The sequence below is a fragment of the Phyllobates terribilis genome, unplaced genomic scaffold (genome assembly GCF_046119375.1).
Source record: "Phyllobates terribilis strain yellow unplaced genomic scaffold, ASM4611937v1 Scaffold_9__5_contigs__length_417890890, whole genome shotgun sequence".
NCBI lineage: Eukaryota > Metazoa > Chordata > Amphibia > Anura > Dendrobatidae > Phyllobates > Phyllobates terribilis.
In genome coordinates, this window is record NW_027362769.1 from 393,285,622 (window position 1) to 393,291,212 (window position 5,591).

The 5,591-nt window shown below is 64.0% G+C and overlaps 1 long non-coding RNA gene across 1 annotated transcript; it reads right to left on the reverse strand.

Annotated features, from left to right (window-relative positions):
- LOC141161245 (uncharacterized) lies at window positions 1-4,909 on the reverse strand. The gene is made up of 4 exons (XR_012250630.1): window positions 4,322-4,909; window positions 4,085-4,225; window positions 1,898-1,922; window positions 1-132 (listed from the first exon to the last, which is right to left on the reverse strand). It is a non-coding gene; the product is annotated as an uncharacterized lncRNA (long non-coding RNA).
- Between the last annotated feature and the right edge of the window lie 682 nt (window positions 4,910-5,591).

Here is a 5,591-nt window from a genome sequence, read left to right on the forward strand (position 1 = left end):
GAGACACTGGTGAATAAGGAGGAGAAGCAGCAGCACAATGAGATACAGCGAGACGGCCAGAAATATCACCCCCGGCAGAGGGACGCTGAGTGCAGGGGCCGCAGGGGACGAGACCGCGGGAAACGTCAGAGCCTGAAAGAGACAATGGTGAGGAGAAATGGCAGCAACAGACGCCGGAGACGGCGCAATGTCCAATTCTCATCGTCACCATCAGTGCGATTACAGCACGAGACGATGGAGACAAGAGACGCCATCATCCGCACACAGAGGGACGCAGACGCCATCATCCGCACACAGAGGGACGCAGACGCCATCATCCGCACACAGAGGGACGCAGACGCCATCATCCGCACACAGAGGGACGCAGACGCCATCATCCGCACACAGAGGGACGCAGACGCCATCATCCGCACACAGAGGGACGCAGACGCCATCATCCGCACACAGAGGGACGCAGACGCCATCATCCGCACACAGAGGGACGCAGACGCCATCATCCGCACACAGAGGGACGCAGACGCCATCATCCGCACACAGAGGGACGCAGACGCCATCATCCGCACGCAGAGGGACGCAGACGCCATCATCCGCACGCAGAGGGACGCAGACGCCATCATCCGCACGCAGAGGGACGCAGACGCCATCATCCGCACGCAGAGGGACGCAGACGCCATCATCCGCACGCAGAGGGACGCAGACGCCACCATCCGCACGCAGAGGGACGCAGACGCCACCATCCGCACGCAGAGGGACGCAGACGCCACCATCCGCACACAGAGGGACGCGAGACGCCATCATCCGCACACAGAGGGACGCGAGACGCCATCATCCGCACGCAGAGGGACGCGAGACGCCATCATCCGCACGCAGAGGGACGCGAGACGCCACCATCCGCACGCAGAGGGACGCAGACGCCATCATCCGCACGCAGAGGGACGCGAGACGCCATCATCCGCACACAGAGGGACGCGAGACGCCATCATCCGCACACAGAAGGACGCAGACGCCATCATCCGCACGCAGAGGAACGCAGACGCCATCATAAGCACGCAGAGGAACGCGAGACGCCATCATCCGCACACAGAGGGACGCGAGACGCCATCATCCGCACACAGAGGGACGCGAGACGCCATCATCCGCACACAGAGGGACGCGAGACGCCATCATCCGCACACAGAGGGACGCGAGACGCCATCATCCGCACACAGAGGGACGCGAGACGCCATCATCCGCACACAGAGGGACGCGAGACGCCATCATCCGCACACAGAGGGACGCGAGACGCCATCATCCGCACACAGACGGACGCAGACGCCATCATCCGCACACAGAGGGACGCGAGACGCCATCATCCGCACACAGAGGGACGCGAGACGCCATCATCCGCAAGCAGAGGGACGCAGACGCCATCATCCGCACGCAGAGGGACGCAGACGCCATCATCCGCACGCAGAGGGACGCAGACGCCATCATCCGCACGCAGAGGGACGCAGACGCCATCATCCGCACGCAGAGGGACGCAGACGCCATCATCCGCACGCAGAGGGACGCAGACGCCATCATCCGCACGCAGAGGGACGCAGACGCCATCATCCGCACGCAGAGGGACGCAGACGCCATCATCCGCACACAGAGGGACGCAGACGCCATCATCCGCACGCAGAGGAACGCAGACGCCATCATCCGCACGCAGAGGGATGCGAGACGCAATCATCCGCACGCAGAGGGATGCGAGACGCAATCATCCGCACGCAGAGGGATGCGAGACGCCATCATCCGCACACAGAGGGACGCAGACGCCATCATCCGCACGCAGAGGGATGCGAGACGCAATCATTCGCACGCAGAGGGATGCGAGACGCAATCATCCGCACACAGGACGATGTGAGATACTCACCGCCATCACCTCCGGCTCCTGGATCCTGGGAGAGAAAGAGAAGAACAGTCAGTTTTGTGCAACTTCATCCTCTGCAGAGAAAAATGTCCCCGAGCCTGAAATGTCACCGCTCTGCACCGCTTCCTGTGCGCAGCCTCTGGTACCCAACAGTCATGTGACCCAATATCACACCTGATAACCACGCCCCTTTGTCAATAACAAGGACATGACTAATTAGTGGGCACATGGTAAACATTTTATTATGTACCTGGTGCTGCTCATAACACTCAGCACAGCGTCCCCTCCGGTCACACATTGAATCGCCCCCTCCGGTCACACACGGCAGCGCCCTCCTCCGGTCACACACGGCAGCGCCCTCCTCCGGTCACACACTGCAGCGCCCTCCTCCGGTCACACACGGCAGCGACACCCTCCAGTCACACACGGCAGCGACACCCTCCGGTCACACACGGCAGCGCCCCCTCCGGTCACACACGGCAGCGCCCCCCTCCGGTCACACACTGCAGCGCCCTCCTCCAGTCACACAAGGCAGCGCCCCCTCCGGTCACACACTGCAGCGCCCTCCTCCAGTCACACACTGCAGCGCCCCCCTCCAGTCACACAAGGCAGCGCCCCCCACCGGTCACACACGGCAGCGCCCCCCTCCGGTCACACACGGCAGCGCCCCCTCCGGTCACACACTACAGCGCCCTCCTCCAGTCACACAAGGCAGCGCCCCCCACCGGTCACACACTGCAGCGCCCCCCTCCGGTCACACACTGCAGCGCCCTCCTCCGGTCACACACTGCAGCGCCCCCCTCCGGTCACACACTGCAGCGCCCTCCTCCGGTCACACACGGCAGCGCCCCCTCCGGTCACACACGGCAGCGCCCCCTCCGGTCACACACGGCAGCGCCCCCTCCGGTCACACACGGCAGCGACACCCTCCAGTCACACAAGGCAGCGCCCCCTCCGGTCACACACTGCAGCGCCCCTCTCCGGTCACACACTGCAGCGCCCCCCTCCGGTCACACACGGCAGCGCCCCTCTCCGGTCACACACGGCAGCGCCCCCCTCCGGTCACACACGGCAGCGCCCTCCTCCGGTCACACACGGCAGCGCCCCTCTCCGGTCACACACTGCAGCGCCTTCCTCCGGTCACACTGCAGCGCTCCTCTCCGGTCACACACGGCAGCGCCCCCTCTGGTCACACACGGCAGCGACACCCTCCAGTCACACAAGGCAGCGCCCCCTCCGGTCACACACTGCAGCGCCCCTCTCCGGTCACACACTGCAGCGCCCCCCTCCGGTCACACACGGCAGCGCCCCTCTCCGGTCACACACGGCAGCGCCCCCCTCCGGTCACACACGGCAGCGCCCTCCTCCGGTCACACACGGCAGCGCCCCTCTCCGGTCACACACAGCAGCGCCCCTCTCCGGTCACACACGGCAGCGCCCCCCTCCGGTCACACACGGCAGCGCCCCCCTCCGGTCACACACGGCAGCGCCCTCCTCCGGTCACACACGGCAGCGCCCTCCTCCGGTCACACACGGCAGCGCCCCCCTCCGGTCACACACGGCAGCGCCCTCCTCCGGTCACACACTGCAGCGCCCCCCTCCGGTCACACACTGCAGCGCCCTCCTCCGGTCACACACTGCAGCGCCCCCCTCCGGTCACACACTGCAGCGCCCTCCTCCGGTCACACACGGCAGCGCCCTCCTCCGGTCACACACGGCAGCGCCCTCCTCCGGTCACACACTGCAGCGCCCTCCTCCGGTCACACACTGCAGCGCCCTCCTCCGGTCACACTGCAGCGCTCCTCTCCGGTCACACACGGCAGCGCCCTCCTCCGGTCACACACGGCAGCGCCCTCCTCCGGTCACACACTGCAGCGCCTTCCTCCGGTCACACTGCAGCGCTCCTCTCCGGTCACACACGGCAGCGCCCCCTCTGGTCACACACGGCAGCGCCCCCCTCTCCGGTCACACACTGCAGCGCCCCTCTCCGGTCACACACGGCAGCGCCCCTCTCTGGTCACACACGGCAGCGCCCCTCTCCGGTCACACACTGCAGCGCCCCTTTCCGGTCACACACTGCAGCGCCCCCCTCCGGTCACACACTGCAGCGCCCCTCTCCGGTCACACACGGCAGCGCCCCCTCCGGTCACACACTGCAGCGCCCCCCGTGCTCCCCTCTTTCCTCCTCACCCTCCGCCAGACTCCGTGGTCCCCACATCTCGTGAGACTTCGTTCCGCGTCTCTCGTAACCATAGAGATCGGGCGCTGCAGTTGAGCTCTACGGCGGCCGTCAGCGGACAATCTTCCTCCGGCGAAGTCACCTGCAGGGTCCTAGAGAGGGCACAGAGCTAAGTGTAGAGTCACCACGAGTGGGAGTGTTACTGGCGGACCATTCCACGGGCAGCTGCGGAAAAACTAATGTGGTACCTGGATCAGAGTGAGGCACAGGCCATGATTTCATGATTTAAAGGGGTCCTCTAGGTTGACATCGAATGTGACCAATGGTGGCGCCCATCCTGGAAACCTGTACATACAGCTCAGCGTCTGTTTCTGTGTGGATCTCTGCATTGTGCCTGTCCACTTCCTGGAAATGCTCACGAAAAGGGAGGGTGGGGGTCCTGTCATTCGATCTGGATGGCGGTGGGGTCCTGTAGCCTGGAGGGCAGTGAGCTCCTATTACCCTGGAGGGCGGGAGTCATGTCATCTGGACGGCGGGGGTCCTGTCATCTGGGGCTCGGGGGTCCTGTCATCTGGGGCTCGGGGGTCCTGTCGTCTGGAGGGCGGGGGGTCCTGTCGTCTGGAGGGCGGGAGGTCCTGTCTTCTGGAGGTAGGGGGGTCCTGTCAGCTGGAGGGCGGTGGGGCCATGTTCAGACGGTATGGGGTCTTGTCGTCTGGCGGGTGGGGGGTCCTTTCATCTGGAGGGCGGGGGTCATATGGAGGGTGGTGGGGTCCTGTCGCCTGGAGGGCAGTGGGATCCTATTACCCTGGAGGGCGGGAGTCATGTTTTCTGGAGGGCGGGGGGGGTCCTGTCATCTGGAGGGTGGTGGGGTCCTGTCGTCTGGAGGGCGGGGGTCCTGTCATATGGAGGGTGGTGGGGTCCTGTCGTCTGGAGGGCGGGGGTCCTGTCATATGGAGGGTGGTGGGGTCTTATCATCTGGAGGGCGGGAGGTCCTGTCTTCTGGAGGGCGGGGGTCCTGTCATATGGAGGGTGGTGGGGTCTTATCATCTGGGGGCAGTGAGGTCCTGTCGTCTGGAGGGCTGTGGGTCCTGTCTTCTGGAGGGCGGTGGGGTCCTGTCATCTGGAGGGTGGTGGGGTCCTGTCGTCTGGAGGGCGGGGGTCCTGTCTTCTGGAGGGCGGTGGGGTCCTGTCGTCTGGGGGGCGGTGGGGTCCTGTCGTCTGGAGGTTATGGGGACGGTGACATTTCAGGAATGCGTAGCTTTAACCCCTTCACACAATGTCTATAGGAGAACAGTGACTGTTTATAGCACAACCGATCGGGGGAGAGAAAGAATAAAGTAAAAAAAAAAATGAATATAAAAAGATAAAAATGTATGTAGAAAAAACAATAAAACTTCCCCGTATTCAGTGTCGCATCGTCCATAAAGACACAAATAACAATAAGCAGCGGCACAGGTCCGGTGTCCTCGTGATCGCAGTGATCCGGTCGTTATTACCGCACAATGAACGGCGCAGAAA